The sequence below is a fragment of the Siniperca chuatsi genome, linkage group LG2 (genome assembly GCF_020085105.1).
Source record: "Siniperca chuatsi isolate FFG_IHB_CAS linkage group LG2, ASM2008510v1, whole genome shotgun sequence".
Taxonomy (NCBI): Eukaryota; Metazoa; Chordata; class Actinopteri; order Centrarchiformes; family Sinipercidae; genus Siniperca; species Siniperca chuatsi.
The window spans coordinates 5,267,652-5,285,687 of NC_058043.1; positions in this window are offsets into that span (position 1 = coordinate 5,267,652).

Here is an 18,036-nt window from a genome sequence, read left to right on the forward strand (position 1 = left end):
GGTTGAAAGATGCAATTCTAGGCATGCAAACTAGAAACATGTGTGAATGTTACCTCTTAGTTATTCTGAAAATGTGCCAAACAACCCAGGTGTTGCTTTAGCCTGGTTCCAGCCCTCTGAATCACCACTCGTAGCAAAAATTGTCAGCAAATCACTATTTTGATTCCATCAGTTATTTGTCTTGGGTTAATTAAACACACCCTTTTTTGTTTGATAAGTGTTACAAAAATCATAATGTTGACATATTGCAACATACAAAGACAATCAACTTTGAAATGGCAGTTTAGTCTGAGTATAACTCAGAAGATTAATGAATCAGCAATTTAAAATAGGTTATTAAAAAACCTTAAATAAAACTGCATGTGCATGGCTCTGAAATGGTACCAGAGGCCATGAATAGAAAGAAATCTCAAAATAAAGAGGAATGATGTCGTGTGAGGAGGACATGTAGGTAAAGGAAATCATTAAGATGTGTGGTGTTTGGATTCCATGTTAAATGCATAATAACTTGGTACTTATAGTCATAAACAGTTCCAGAGGAAGTCTGCAACCCATGAGCCATTAAAATGTTTAATCCCTTTTCCAGTAGATGTTTGTGAAGATGGTACTTACAGCTGATGGAATCTCTTTTAAACTCAGACTTTAAGTGTTCATGAAAACCTGAAAATCACATCCTTGATGAGTCCCAGAGGTGTTACACAACTCGGGAAGCAACAGACAGTGTTTCTAATTAACCAGTCCCTCGTTAACAGGACTTTTCAGTCTAAAACCATGTTTACAACATTGTATTTCTCCCAGAGAAAAGCAACAGTTGAGTCAATCAATCATCCCTTTAGATTTATTCACACAGGAAAAAAGATCTTGTGAGCCCTGTTTCATGTTCATACAGTCATGCACTTACCCCGCTGAGACGATACTGGTGCCATTGACAGGAACCAGTAAACCTATGTACAAAGTGCCCTAGTTTTCCACTGGTTTGAGAGAGGAGGTTTGATTTGATTATCTAACCGGAATCCAGATGTGGGAGTTGCAACAAATTCCAACAGCTTGTTAAGAAAAGTGCTAAAAACACACAAACAAACACACACAACACACTATTTTAAAGGTCAAGCATGTACGATTTAGTGGCATCTAGCGTTGAAATTTCAGTTTGCAACCATTCGAATACCGCTTGGATCACCCCCGTTCCAAGCGTGTAGGAGAAACTTTGGTGGCCTTGAAACTCGCGAAAAATTCAAAAGGCCCAGTCTAGAGCCAGTGATTGGTTTGTCCATTCTGGGCTACTGTAGAAACATGGAAGATAAAAATGGCTCATTCTAAAGTAATGAAAACATGATTCTTATTTTTAGGTGATTATACACTAATGAAAACATACTTATGAATATTATATTTAATTTCTGCCAATAGCTCCTCCTAAATGTTACATACAGGACCTTTAAATGTATTACTTTCTTCAGAGGTTGTGTTTTCTGCATTTAAAGCTGCTGTCATAAAAAGACAAATCTAGATTCATCCAACCTTAATAAAGTCAGACCAGTTCCTCATATGCCTTTCCTCACCAAAAGCCAACAGTCAGTAACCAAACAAATGTCTCAGGGTCCTGACATTTGGCTCAATTTATTGCAACAAATGTATTGATAATTATTTATGTTTTTAGAACTTTTAAAATTTGGAAACCGTGTCCATTCTGTACGTCAATTAAAACTCACAATGTGCACGTTTACCTTTGCACCACCAGAGGGTGCCGAAGCATTATCTATGACGACTAATGTCCTTTATCATTCAAATGAAGGATATTGATTATTTAATTGACGATTGAAAAACTGATGGTGTAATGAACTGTACTAAGTAATTATTCTCATGATATTAAAAAAGCATTAGTAATGACAAACTGCCGGTAACTAAGTCACAACAATGTTGGAGATAACTGACGGCCGCTAATTGGTCCCGTTGAGAGTGCTCAGGTTGTGTCTGAAATTGTCACTATGAACTATAGTCTTTTCTACAGTCCTCCAAATTAAACAAGAAAATGCATCATTTGTAACTGCCCTTACCCATGGTTAAAGTTTGGTTAGGTTTAGGCACAAAAATGTCTTGATTAGGTTTAGGGAAAGATCATGGTTAGGGATAAAATATGTATCGTAGAAAAGGTTTCAGTCGTAGTCATCTGGACACTGTTTTCAGAATCAAGACGTTTCGGCTCCCATCCGGAAGTCATTCTCAATTGTGAAAAAATTGGACGGGAACTGGAAATTTAAACTACTCTGAGTTACATAAGCCCTGCCCTCAGGAAGGAATCTGCCTGAGTATCTGTTAATAGCTAGTTTCACCTGAAACTGACCTAATAGTTTCAAGATGGCCCAGTAATCAGTAATCAGGCCTATTGTTCTCTGGCTGCATCTACTTCATCACTGCTAAGTGCCTGATTAGCATGTGATAGGCGTGACCAAGGTGATAATACACTCTGATAGACTTTGGGCAGATTAAATCTCAGACCACCATTTCTGTTCAAAGAGGGTTCTCTTTCTTCACAAAAATGGCTTCCTTGGCGCCCGTTCAAACCAACTCTTCTCTCTACTAAGAATCTTCACCTCGCTGTCTTCAAATGTGTGGTTTGTAGCTTTTAAATGCAAATGCACGGCGCTCTGTAATCCTGAGTTAGCGTGTCGTCTGTGCTGATAAAGTCTTCTGTGAAGTGGCTGTTTGGTTTCGCCTATGTACCGTTCTTTGCAGTTTTCCTCACTGCACTGAATGGAGTAGACAACATTGCTCTGTTTCTGTGTGGGTAACCTGTCCTTAGGGTGAACAAGTTTCTGTCTTAAAGTGTTGCCTGGTTTAAAGAAGACAGGAACATCGTGCTGTCTAAAGATCCTTTGTAGTTTTTCAGACAGTCCAGATACATAAGGAATGGAGACACCGTTCCTTCTTGGTTCAGTTACACTTTTGTCCTGTTTTTTGGCTGATGAGAATGACTTCCGGATGGGAGCCGAAACGTCTTGATTCTGAAAACAGTGTCCAGATGACTACGACTGAAACCTTTTCTACGATAGAACACTCCTGGACGAATGAGGGACTACACCGTCTGATAAAATATGTACTTTGTTAAGGTTAGGGAAATGTGGTTTGAGTTAAAATGACTACTTGCTTTGGAGGAGCTTTGTCGTCATTGTGACAATAATAACTATGTGGCTAACGTCAGGGAACGATCATGTAGGCATGTTTAAAAAAACACTGACAGATGTAAACAGGAACAACAGCAGTCTTTCGTGTTATAGTCCAATGTTTTGTTGACCCATCCGCTCGACATCCTCGCTCTATGGACTTTGTGGCTCAATGACAGTTTCTTCACTTGCTCCCGACGGACAAGAGTCATAACGGCCACTAGAGGTATATGGCACTTGAACGTATGCCATTTTGGGGCATTTGCTGAAATAACTGATGCTGTTGTTTTTCGTTGGAGGACAGTCTCAGACCTCTACATAGTGTCTTTGCCATTTTATGCTGTTGCCCAAATGCCTAGTGAGAATTCTTATCCCCTTTATTGTGGACTTGAATGATGGTCACAATGTATAAAACAATAGTGTACAATTAATGTTCACAAATTCACAGGTAACTACTGTCATGCATTGCAAAGACTGGAAAAAGGCTGGAGGAAATATCTGCCAGAAGAAAGGAATGACCTGAATATATTTTATTTTGACATCACATGCACTAGTCCTCTATGAAGAATTCCCTGTGTAATTAAGAGTGAAATATGTCAGATACAGCCTCAGTCTCCACTTGCAGGTGCTTAGTTAAAGGTTTATTTGGTAGATTTCAACAACTGCTACTTAATTAGAAACATTGGCTCTTTTTGGCATATCCTTTGCAGTGGATGAGACAGTCCCAAATGGGGCTAACCAGCAGCTGCTAACAGAGATAAACAGAGCAGTGTGGTGTTGCTTTTCCAGGAAACGGTCTTTGATAAACTCTTAGCTGGAGAGTTAACGTTTTTAACTTTAACTCTAACAGACAACATCACACAAGTTTAATTTTGGCATACCTACACATCCTGTGCAGAGAGACATTATCATCCCAAAAGTTTAGATTTTCAAAATATGCCATCACCTTGTAATAAGCCTGAGCTGAGTCAAAATTGTTCACATGTGGTTGTGTTTAAATATTTATAAAGAGAAAAGGTGGGAATTTCTTATATTTTATTTTAATAACTGTGATCCTGTGATAAGCTGCTCTTTCTTCTGTAAGCTGAAGTCACAGGTGCATCCGGCTGAGTGATGAAAACACACTGTAACAGTGACTCATAGAAAATCAAGGGCAATATTTGTGCTGAATTTAACTGCCTTTTTTTGGAAGACAAACAGCACATGTTATAATTTTAAGATTTTCCTTATTTTCTAGATATTCCTCCATTTGCAATATTTTGATTTTAAAAAAGTTAATCTTTCTTCTGAATACACAGAGACAGACTGAGTGTTGAGGCGCACATCAGTATAACACAGCTTTTTTTTTTCCATCTCGACTGTCAGCTTGGGCTTGTCTGTTACAGTTTTTCTACAATTGGTAACTAAATTAGTTTAGCTACTCCACAATCTTGCCACGCACCCCCTGGCAACAGCAGAGGTATCCCCAGGGGAAGTACAAGTACCCCTGGTTGGGAATCACTGCACTAGGCAATACAGTTCTTCACAATTGGTAACATTTTTCAAAACTCATCACACAGTCAGCACAACGGAAGTCAAGGATGACTTCATCCACAGTTAAGTCATCCACAGTGACCACATCTTTCAAAATTCATGAACTGTTTTCTCACTCAAACTCAACCACCAACAATGTTGTACTTGTTGTATGTGTTATATTTAGATTCAAAACCAAACAGAACACAAAATTAATGTAAATTTGTTGGGAGATACAACAGTACCTATTGTAATTCCTTGATGACCTCAAGAATCCAGAACGCTTTGTAATGGGACAATGTGGCGTTTCACCATTCAAAAACATTCTTTCCCAAGTGTATTGCAAGAGAGGACATAAGGTGTGATGTCAATGTGAACTTGGGGTCAAATGCAGAAGACAGGGTTGACTAGCACTGTTGTAATTCTATATCTGTAGCTCTCCTTTACAAGTATGTATAGTGAATATGTGTAGTTTTGTATTATATTACTGTAATTACATTTGTTTGATTTTGTGCACTTGGAATTACTCTATGCAGAACTATCTTGGTTTATGCAAAACAAATACATAAATAAATAAAAGATACTTTAAAGACAATACTGATACATGTTGTGATGCTTACCTGTTTCTGGTTTTTTTAGGTCATTGTGTAATGAGTGACAAAGTGTTACTGATGGCAAACAAATGTTGTCAGTATTCTGGTACAAGAGTTGATCCTGAGATGTGTATAAGGTGTTTTGGTTGCATTAGTGCATTTTGGATGTGAGAGGCAGTGTCGTGCTGAGCTGCATATCGGTAAAGAGAACTGTCTAAACAGTTTGAAAAAGTGAACTCAGTATAGAGAAATGTGTGTTACCAATTGTAAAAACTGTAAGCAATACGTGTAGAGAAATATAAAACGCATTGTTGAGAGCAAAGTTGTTTTTTTCATGAAGCCAGTTTTTACTGATTTGTGAGTAGAAACCTAAGAAAAAATTACTTCCAATGAACTTGAACAGAGCAAGTTTTTGGGATCATTTAATTATACGATTTAGAGGTATGAATTATTTTTATTTTTTTTAGATTTGTCAGGATTATCAGGGCTTTTTTTCTTGCACCAAGGCTGACCTCCATCCTCATTGTGTCTGTGCTGGTTGAGGTTTCACTGAATTTCCATATGGTTATTGTTTTGGTTGACCAACTCAGCCAAGAGAAGGCTTTCTTCCACACACACCAATGTGGTTTTCATTTACACTCTATTTTGCCATCAACTGGAGTGTCAGTATTTGGTGGTGGAAATGTGTCAGCTATTAGACCTAATAACTGAGAATTGTTTAGAAAATGTGTGTTTTATTAGGTGTAATTACTCCAGATTGTAAACTCAGACCTATGAGCTTCTGTGAAGAGCTCACATAGCCTGAATAATCTAATTTTATAGTAACAATTATTTAAACAATCAATGAGCATGTGTAATCAGAGATTAATGTACTTGTTTGGATCTCTAGGACACAGAAACAGGAAAGGCTTGAATTCCTCTGTGAAACTGACTTCAATAGAATTTAATGGGAAATGGAGCTAATATCCGTAGGACGGAAGTATAATTTGACCATACCTTTACAGTACAGCATTCAGCTGTATTCTACTTCCTGCACTGGCACAGAATGCTATCAAGAAACTTAAACTGCTAATGCATTGGAATATAAACATAATTTGTACAGGACAAGGTAGCAAATGAAAAACTATAAAATATACATATATATATATATATATATATATATATATATATAAATATTAGAAATATATATTACCTTTAAGTTTTCAACACTAGTGATTGTCTGTGTTAACCTTGAGATGGACTGGCTACAGCCTCTCAACTCTAAACATGATTAAGCTGGTTGAGACATTAACTAAATGGATAACTGAAACAATGTGAGTCAACAAACAGTGTTCACACTTCATTGAGATGTGTTGTGGTTGTCAACAGATTTGTAACTTGAGAAATATTCAAAGGCCAAGTGAGACTTGACTGTCAACAGTATAACTGAAGAGTGGCGAATACCTAATCACCTTAGAATTCATTATTATGATTATTGGGCTGGAATAAAGGAGGTTGGCTAATAACTTGCATCTGCAGCATTATCACTTTAAAATTACAGGGAGATTTCCTTTGGAGGCAGAAGGAAAAATTATGGCCAAATACGATGAAAAAGGTTGATGTGAACACAAGCCAGTTTTGTGAATCTATGAAAAGGAAAATGATCTTTCTGACATAGAACTTTCTGACAGTAAAATTTCACAGCAAAGGCTATTTATTTAAATGGAATGATTCTTGGCAACAGCAAAGTATATCTTTGCAGAGGTTTTGCATCAAGTTCAGCTTTAGTGAACTTGACATGCAAATTCATGACCAATAACAGTCTGTCTTGACACTAGACTTGCGAAGTGGGTTCTGAAAATTTCCACACTCTGAAATCCCATTTCAAAGTTTTCTTATAATATTTTTAATGTACCTCAACATAAAAGGAAACAGGGCCTGCATTAGTACTAGAGTAGTATTAGAGAGTCTCTGAAGGATCAGCCTGGGAGCTCAGTTGGGTCCACAGTTTAGTCCACCTTGAAAGTCCATCAGAAATGTTCAGCGCAGCAAGCCCCACCCCGAAAGTTCCTGTGCTTTTGGAAAGCACTACCCCCGAGCAGGGACCTTTTGGGGGTTAAAATAATGTCACCGGAACTTAATTTAGACCCTTGTCCCTGCGATGGAAATGCACTGAGTTCCTCCAAAGGCACATTTGTGTCTGGGGACTGCAGATGCCAGCTCAGAAATTCACTGCATTTGTTGCATTAAGTCTTTAATAAAAAAAAAAAAAAAAAAAATCTGAAAAGTTGTGAAAGTAAGCTTTTTGAGGTGCAGATAAAAGGGAACCTTTAGTTTGGAAGATAATCAAATGTTGAAATTTGCAAATTCTAACATGACTCTTAACTTTTCTTCCATTCGTTAACTGAACCTGTGATTGATTTGCCATCATAATGCTGATAGCCTATATCAACATTATAGCACAATCATGACATTTCTCATTAAATAACCATCAATAATGTTAAGCAATGTAGCCTAGTCACGGGAGAGTTCGACACATGGGAGGTGTGCATTGGTTATGACTGCTGGAGTAGATTAAACAAACAGATCAACCATAGAGGTTGGAAAGAGTTGCCTCATTGTATCGGGGTGCTGGGAGATGGGGGAGATCGTGGACTGGACTGGAAACCTCACCAAATCACACATAAACTAACTGGATGGACAGATTGTACTATTGATAAGTGGAACAATATCTTATTCTTTAATTATATAAAACTATGCTCACAGGGTTTATCAAAGACAGGAACTATGAAATAATGGTGAAAATTCAAGATTACGCCGTCATGGTTCTTTTAGAAACTCTGAGAAAGTAAGAGGTTACTTACAAAGCCTGCTTTGTAGAAGTCTGTGGGGTTGTCACCAAGGATGATAGGACGTCCTCTGAGCACCAGTGTCAGAATATCAGCTGGCATAGCTAGAATGACAAAAAATTAATGGTCCATAAGAAAGCTTAACCAACCAAGCATAATTTTGATTGTATTGCACAATTAATACAATAGTACCTTTTGTGACATGTTTTCATTACATAAGCTGTGAAAAACAATGCAAGTGCATAATGGGTATAGACCAACCTTGGTCTGTTGTGAAAGTTGTGTCAAGAGCTGCCCAACATTCCCTCTCTTAGTTTGAAATATCTCGATAAGATGAAGAGTGCACCGATCGATGCTTTCACAGAATTCCTGCTTGAGGTTCTTGAGAACAAGAGTAAGAGATAGGGGTTCTTAAAGAAGGTGACCGTCTTTTCATATGCAGACCAGTCCGCCACTGGCCCAGACGGAACAGTGACTGGTCAGTCAAGTTGCCCTGCATAAACTTCTACTGGTCCCGGGGTATTGGTTATGTGGGACCTTGGCCCACTTCTAAATCCCCTCTGATACGCATCTCCGTTATAACGTTACATTGTCTGACGGAACTATAAAGTTAGGTAACTGGACACAACCGTCACTAATGCTAACATAGATCCTCAGGGATTGAAGCTGTTATTTGTCTAATATTGACAATCTAACTGGTGACAACACATTAGTTAAGGTTTTAAGGACTGATGAGACTGAGTACAGGGCTGCGGTGGGAACTTTGTCTCATGGTGTAAGCAGAACCATCTGCAGCTCAATGTAACAAAGTCTAAGGAGCTGGTTGTAGACCTACGAAGGGCCAAGGCACCAGTGACCCTGGTTTCCATCCAAGGGGTTAGTGTGGACATTGTAGAGGATTACAAGTACCTGGGAGTACACATGGACAATAAACTGGACTGGGCTAAGAACACTCAAGCTCTTTACAGGAAGGGCCAGAGCCGCCTCTATTTTCTGAGGAGGCTGAGGTCCTTCAACATCTGCCGGACAATGCTGAAGATGTTTTATGAGTCTGTGGGGCCCAGTGCTGTCCTGTATGCTGTTGCATGCTGGGGAAGCAGGTTGAGAGTAGCGGACGTTAACAGACTCAACAAACTGATTCGTAAGGCCAGTGACATTGTGGGGGTGGAGCTGGACTCTCTGGCGGCGGTGTCAGAGAAGAGGATGCTGGCCGAACTACATGCCATCTTGGACAGTGTCTCCCACCCACTCCATGACGTGCTGGTCAAACAAAGGAGTACCTTCAGCGAAAGACTCATCCCCCCCAAAAAGCACCATAGAGCGCCACAAGAAGTCATTCCTGCCTGTGGCCATCAAACTGTTTAACTCCTCCCTCTGTGTGTCAGTCTACATGACCCTAAGTCACTAAACTGGACATTGGACCATTGGCAATATACTCTATTTTCAGTTTAATATTTCGTCAAAATAAGACGGTGTAGTCCCTCATTCGTCCAGGAGTGTTCTATCGTAGAAAAGGTTTCAGTCGTAGTCATCTGGACACTGTTTTCAGAATCAAGACGTTTCGGCTCCCATCCGGAAGTCATTCTCAATTGTGAAAAAATTGGACGGGAACTGGAAATTTAAACTACTCTGAGTTACATAAGCCCTGCCCTCAGGAAGGAATCTGCCTGAGTATCTGTAAATAGCTAGTTTCACCTGAAACTGACCTAATAGTTTCAAGATGGCCCAGTAATCAGTAATCAGGCCTATTGTTCTCTGGCTGCATCTACTTCATCACTGCTAAGTGCCTGATTAGCATGTGATAGGCGTGACCAAGGTGATAATACACTCTGATAGACTTTGGGCAGATTAAATCTCAGACCACCATTTCTGTTCAAAGAGGGTTCTCTTTCTTCACAAAAATGGCTTCCTTGACGCCCGTTCAAACCAACTCTTCTCTCTACTAAGAATCTTCACCTCGCTGTCTTCAAATGTGTGGTTTGTAGCTTTTAAATGCAAATGCACGGCGCTCTGTAATCCTGAGTTAGCGTGTCGTCTGTGCTGATAAAGTCTTTTGTGAAGTGGCTGTTTGGTTTCGCCTATGTACCGTTCTTTGCAGTTTTCCTCACTGCACTGAATGGAGTAGACAACATTGCTCTGTTTCTGTGTGGGTAACCTGTCCTTAGGGTGAACGAGTTTCTGTCTTAAAGTGTTGCCTGGTTTAAAGAAGACAGGAACATCGTGCTGTCTAAAGATCCTTTGTAGTTTTTCAGACAGTCCAGACACATAAGGAATGGAGACACCGTTCCTTCTTGGTTCAGTTACACTTTTGTCCTGTTTTTGGCTCTTTTAACTTTGTTGATAGCCCAAGTAGGATAACCACAGGCTGAGAGTGCATTCTGGACATGCCTTTCCTCTTTCTTCTTACCCTCTGAGCCTGTGGGCACTTCTTTGGCTCTGTGCTGTAATGTCCGGATTACACCCAGCTTGTGCTGTAGTGGATGGTGTGAGTCAAAGAGCAGGTATTGATCCGTATGTGTTGGTTTCCTGTACACTTCTATCTGGAGCTTTCCGTCCTCTCCTCTGAGAGTAGAACAATCAAGAAAGGCCAAGCGGTTCTCTTTTGCATCCTCACACGTGAACTTGATGTTGGGGTCCACCGTATTAATATGCTCTGAGAACGCTTCCAAGTCTTGTTTCTTGATTTTCACAAAGGTGTCATCCACATAACGGTACCAATGACTTGGTGGTGTGCCCGGGAACGAGGATAATGCCTTCTTCTCAAACTGTTCCATGTACAGGTTGGCCACAATGGGACAGACCGGAGAGCCCATAGCACAACCGTGAATCTGTCTGTAGAAGTGTCCCCGGAATTGGAAGTAGGTTGTGTTGAGACAGATGTCTAATAGTTTACATATGTGTTCAGGTGTAAGCTTGGTCCTTTGCTGCAAGGTGGAGTCCTCCTGCAGTCTTCTCATCACCGCTGACACTGCTTCTGAGGTTGGGATGCAAGTGAACAAGGACACTACATCATAAGAAACCATAACGTCATCTGGGTCCAACTGGAGATGTTTCACTTTGTCCACAAATTTCTGTGTGTTTTCCACATGATGTACTGTGTTCCCCACCAACGGAGCCAAGATTGTAGTCAAATGTTTGGCTATGTTGTATGTGATGGAATCTGTGCTGCACACGATGGGTCTGAGTGGAACATTCTCTTTGTGAATTTTGGGAAGGCCATAGATGCATGGAATGGCTTCCCAGGGTATAGTCTGTAGTACAGAGGCCTGTCTATCACCTCCTCCTTCTCAAGCTTCTGTAGACAGTCTATAACCTTCTTCTTGTAGCCATTGGTTGGATCTCTTTTAAGTTTTTGATATGTGGTTGTGTCTTCAAGAAGGTTGTTGACCTTGGTTTCGTAATATTTCGTATTTATTCATATTTATTCATATTTATATTACTGCTGTGCAATATCCACCGTCTAATAATCTGGTTAATCTGCTACACTTTACTCATCATTGCACTATTACTACCTGTAAATCCACTTTTTCTACTTACACTTATTTTTAACACTTAATTTATCTTAGCTGTATTATAGTGTATTATATTTTGAGTTGCTTAGTGCTTCTATTCCTGTGTGCATTGATGTGATGGTGAGCAGCTGTAACAAAAGAGTTTCCCCTCGGGGATCAATAAAGTATTTCTGATTCTGATTCTGATTCTGATCATTTCACTGCATATTTCAGCTGAATACTGCAAACAACTAATTTTATTTAGTAATGAGATTTTTTTTTTTTACTAAATATGAAAGAATGATTAATGACCAAAAGTTAAATTAAAGCCAAATTCGGGTTTACAGTGTTGAATATTACATAAACAAATGTGTCAAAGCCAAAAACATTTTAATCACTAAAATAAAGAAACCAAATTCTTAAGTTAAACAGGGGGATTTTGGCCTTCAGATTGGGATACAATCTGATTCCCTTAGCAAACCATCCAAGATAGTTGAGCATGTGTGTCCTTGTTTATAATTTCATTTTTGTTGTGTTTTGATTTGTTCTTGTTGATTGATTTGTTCATGAATTGGACTTGACTACTAGAGACAGAGACAGTCATTTAGCAGAACAGATAAAATGTTCCATCATGTTCCCTCATCAGTTTCCAAATCCTCCAAATAGTCCTGCTTACATGGAATTTGTTTCTTGATGTGTGTGTGTGTGTGTGTGTGCGTGTGTGTGTGTGTGTGTGTGTGGGGGGGGGGTTATTTGGGCCCCATGAGACTGCACGTTTTCATTTGCAGAAAATTGCTGCAATCGCTATTATGTTGAGGAAAAGAAGTACACTCTCATTGTTATTAACTATAATCAAGTTATTCCTCTGGAATGAGAAAACTTGACAACATGGCAAAAGACACAAATATATCTTTTCTGATGTATTTCAAGTATTTAACTGTTTTTAGCCATGCTAGCAGTGTGGCTCTATGGATGGCAATGTTGGTCGGTTGGTCGGTCGGTCCACCGCTTTGGTCCAGACTGAAATATCTCAACTATTCAATGGGTTGCACAGACATTTAGGGTCCACTGAGGATGAATTACTGAATACTAACCCACTAACCCATCAGCCTTGGCTGTGCGAATTAGCAAATGTTAGTGTGATTACATGCTAAACTAAGATGGTAAAAATTACACTTGCTAAACAGCATGTTAGCGTTGTGAGCATGCTGAGGTTAGCATTTAGCTCAAAGCATCACTGTGCTTAAGCACAGCTTCACAGAGCGTGGCTGTAGACTCTTGTTTTCCTACATAGTTTAGTAAAATTGACCATGATCACTTCAAGAAGACTTTAGGCGTTTAAGGCTTTGTTCTGAAATAAATCTGTAAAACTACCACAATTATGTTTATGAAACGGTAATGATGGTTGTAATGATCTCCATCTGGTTTGTATTAAAGGTCAACACCCGGTTGGATCATGATTGACAGACAAAAAAAATATAGGCAAATGACTCTATAAAAACTTTTAGCTGTGTTCTAATGGCATTTATATTGAATATTTTATATATTCATGTGATACTGCACATGTTTATATAATTGTTGGTTTCAGTCAAACAATCCTACTGGTGAATATATGCTCGCCACAGTCATGCAGACAACTTCAGAAAAAAAAGTTAGAATGTCAACTACAACCAATAAAGCAAAACGCTATGTTTTATGGGGAGCTTTGGCATGGCAGAGACATATCTGACCAACCAAACAGCTTGGGCAAAACCATTTGTTGTTTAATTTCTCTGTTGTGCTGCAACGCTTCAAAATTAAGTCATAAACAGCAATTAAAATGACAGCTCTGCTGCAAAGCTCTTGGCAAAGAGTGCTTGGCTGCTGCCTGCTGCAACTCTCTGTCTCTCTGACTGGGTTTTTGGCTCTACTGCTGCCAGTTTGCTCATTGGCGTTTGAAGTAGCTGAGAAGATGCTGTTTTCAGTTCGATGAGCCAATGAATAACACTAACATAAAGCCAAGCAGCTGTGATGCTCATAAATAAGTTAAATATTAATCCTGTTTGGGCAAACATAAATCACCTTTCTTTTGGAGAGTGCAAATATGACGCTGGCAGGTCTCTTTGAGGAATGTACACGCATATAATGCGAGTAATTTGTGATGAGCTGCATCACCCTTGACCCACGCCAGTATTAAAAAGAAAAACATTTTCCCAACTGGCTCAACACAACTGATCGTGTACTCTGCTGCTAAAAAAACCCCAATGCTGAGAAAAGCACTACAAGGATCCATTGTTTTAGAGCGGATTTGAAATGTGGGCTGATCCAAAATATACTTACATGCTGATTTAACATAAATCACAAACGGCAATAATCTCATTATATCAATAAAATGTCAGGCGCATATGAAAGGTGAAAGGTTCCAAAGTGAAGTGGAAAAAAGATGTAGATCAAGAGATATGATGACTTTATGATCTGCCAGATGTTCAGTCCCACAGTCGATAGACTTTGAGTGATTCTTACAACCAAAATACACACGTAAAGTATCAACCACTCAGCCCTGAAGGCTTGAAAGGTGGCTGTAAAAATTTATAGTTTCTTCCTCTAAACACTACAGTGTTTCAGTTGCAATGTACTCCAATGGTGACAGTCCTGCAGCATAATCCACTTCTCCACTGTCCACCTCTGTGATCAGGATGTTCCAAACACCCATATGTTCGCCAAAATATGGGTGAACACATCGCTTCTGTTCGTCGGTCACTCACAAGGGTCACGTGTCAGTAAAATTTGCAAAAGAACCTTCCTACAGATTAGGGCTGTGCGACATGGAAAAAAAAAAATCAAATTGCGATTATTTTGACAGATATTACGATTACGATATGATTCACGATTAGTGGGAATGATCATTAGTGGGAATTTTAATTTTCACAGAAAAAAACTATTAAAATCATGATGATGTGACATTTATTGGGGTCTGTACCAGACAAAGATGTTTTGTTACATCTGGAGAAGAAGAGTTGTAGGCCAGGGCATCTCTGCAGTGCTACAGTACTTCATTCTAATGCTTTGTCACACATTTTACCTTTATCAAAAAAAAAAAATAAAAAATTGCAGCTTGTGCGATTTGAATATTGCAATTGGCCATATTGTGATTTTGATAATATTTGATAATATACCAGATTGATTAAGACTGTGCGCCAAAAATGGAGACACTCGTGAGTTACTGCTTAAAGCTGCATTAAATGAACTTTTTGCCTGCTATTGCTACGGACGGGGTTGATGAGAGTGGAGTTAACGGACTGGAAAACCAAAACAATAAGCTAAACACTCCATAGGTCTCTGTGGATTGCCACTGCAACACTGCAAGAAACATTCAACAACAAGTCATTTGATCCATTTGCCCAAAGCACCTGCATCAGTATAGTTAGATATTGTAATTGTAATGTTAAAATTTTTATGGGCAGTGCTCTCTTAGCATGAATGTCAGAGGTCAGCTATATAATGGGCCATATGTCACTGATTTCTCGAGTTTAACACACTCAGTGAACTACCCAACTACAGAACAAAGGTCACCTCCTAGATCTCCTACATTACGACCCAAGAAATCACCGGTGAAGAGGTCAAAGGTCAAGCCACTTCTCCTGTGTTACAAGTTCTTTATTTCTGAGTTAGATAAACCTGAGAACATCAGACCCAGGAATCTGAGAACTGAGGAGGTTTTCTCTGTCAGTCAATGAGGTAACTTTAAAAGACAACAGACTTCTGGCAAATTTGGGGGGACGACTTAAGGAAAATAAATCAGTCCAACAGTAGTTTTAACGTCTGTTTCATGTCTATCATCAGACATCTGGTGCTGCTCCACACTGCACGCCTTTTATCTGTTAATGGTTCCACAAGTGGACATAAATTATTCTAATCAGCAAAGTATTTGGAAAGAGGACGTCATTCCATAATCACTGATTTAATCCCAACCTTTTAGAAAAAGTAGAAAACGCTGTCTCATTACTTACATCTTCTAAAATGTTGCTGTTTTATAAGGAAACCCGCTGGGACTACAAATACTCTCATGCAAATAATAACTTGCTTTCATGCAAGCAAAAAACCTAAAGTAAACATCCCATCGTCCACATTGCTTATACAGTATTTAATTTCTTACATGTCGAAACAAACTCCACAGGGTGGTTCTAAATTGGAAAATAACTTTTAAAAATAGAAAAACAACTGAAGACCATATGGGGATTTTCATTCCAAAACGGGATTATTCATGAGAGACGAAATAAAGCCTGCCAAAAGTTTTAAAGCACACTGCTTCATTATAGTACAAAAAATTAAAAAGCTTTTATTCGCATGGTTAAATGAACAACAACAAAAAAAAAAAAAACGAGACCAACATGTATGAATGCACAAGGAGGGATTATTCACCTTTGATCCATGACTTAAAGAGAGACCAGGAGGCTCAGCAAACATAAGCAGAGTTGGTTTGGGTTTGAGTAGGATTTGCTATTTTGTCTGAAAACTGGATAGATTTTAAAATGCTGCGCATAAGCTTTTATATGCCAAATAATCTTTGACCCCAATGCTCTGTTTCAGTCCCGGAGACCTCAGGTCCTCTTTAAACACAAAAAACAAACGTATCATTGCTTTATCAGTTTGCTACTTTTGACCTTTCCTAATTTTTGAGAATTGCTTATTAAACATGATGCTGAACTGATGACATGCTTCAGAAAATTCCATTTGGGGTCTCAGAGACTCCAGATGTAAAACAGGGTGAAATACATGAGTATGAATTTTCATATGCTCTATATGTGTGAATGGTGTTGACAGTACTTTTTACACAATGTTACCCCTCCCAAATCGCCAAGCATCTTAAGTAATGAGGATTTTTGTAAACATTCCAATATGTTTTAGTATGTTTGTAAGATACAAGATTTGACATTTTATTTATTTTATCATCTTAGCTATCAGATACTTTTGGTAGTAAATGTTTTGGTCAGTCAGCACACTCTGGCCCCCGAGGAACCTGAAACACCAGGCTGATTCCAATCAGTGATTCAAACGTGCTGTAATTGACCTTTAAACCTCCCTTTCGGATGTGGAGAACGGCTCAGCCAGACCTGATCTGAAGTGTGTGTGTGTGTGTTTGTGTTTGTCCACCCTCAGTTGGAGCCATGTTTTAGATATAAAATAGATATAGATGGAAGACATTTACCAATTTTCAGATCAGTCTTTGTGCATTTTCAAGAGTGCTACTACTGTATATATAGGGGTCAGTCAGTTTGATATTTTATTTTAAAAATATATTTTTGTGGTTTTACCATTGGATTATTTATTCATTTATTAACATTCAGGGACTGACTGGCTGATCTGAAAACATTCAGAGATAATGATTTTATTGTGATACATTTTTTATCAACGCACATTAGAACAAGTGGGAACGCAAAAACAAAACAACACCAAATCAAAATTAAAACAGAAACTTTAAAACACACACACTGCACAAATAAGTTTTGTTCCATCTCCAAACACTCTTCTTGACACATTTTTATCCATGATACTGGCATGGCTCTGTTGTGGTCAGTCAGTCTGATGGTCCACCACTTTGGTCCAGGCAGAAATATCTCAACAACTATCAGACGGAGTTCCTCCAGTGCCACCAGCACATTGACATTTTTGGCTGTAAGTGAAATGTCTTGACAAAATATTGGATAACATTTTAAAATGACTATGACAGTTGGTACATTCATGTCCCCCTCAGGATGAATTGTAATAAATTTGGTGATCCTCTGACTTTTTATCTAGTGCCATCATCTGGTCAAAATTTCAATTTATCTTATGCTTTGGTTTATGGCTAAATACTTACTAAACTAATGACATTACTATCGGCCTCAGCTGTACTTTCTGTTCTAATTAGCAAATGTTAGCATGCTGAACTAAGAAGGTGAATATGGCAAATATTATACCTGCTAAACATCAGCATGTTAGCATTGTCATTGTGGGCATGTTGCCATGATGGCATTAGCATTTAGCTCAAAGCACCCATGTGTCTAAGTAAGTACAGCCTCACAGAGCCGCTAGTGTGACTGTAGACTCTTAGTCTTCTTCAAGTATACCAATTTTTGTCACTTTTCCAGTGTGAATACACTGAAAACTCAACACCTGCTTAGACTTAGTGTGTTGTCTGGAATTGAGACACAGCTCATCGTGTATGTCCAGAATGACATTCTGGGAAACACAGAAAATCACAAACAGAACTAGTAGTAACCAAGACAGGCTGAGAGAAAGTGGGTTCAGAAAAGGACAATACATTATGCAATCACAAAATAACTGATCATCACAGACAGATCTAACAGGTGAAAGGGATATGAAGGTGGATTTTCCTAAAAGGCCGTTATCGGCCTCTGATATCAGCTACAGAGTTAACACCTACCAGAAACAACACTTCACAGGAGGGTCTGGTTCACATTTATCTGTC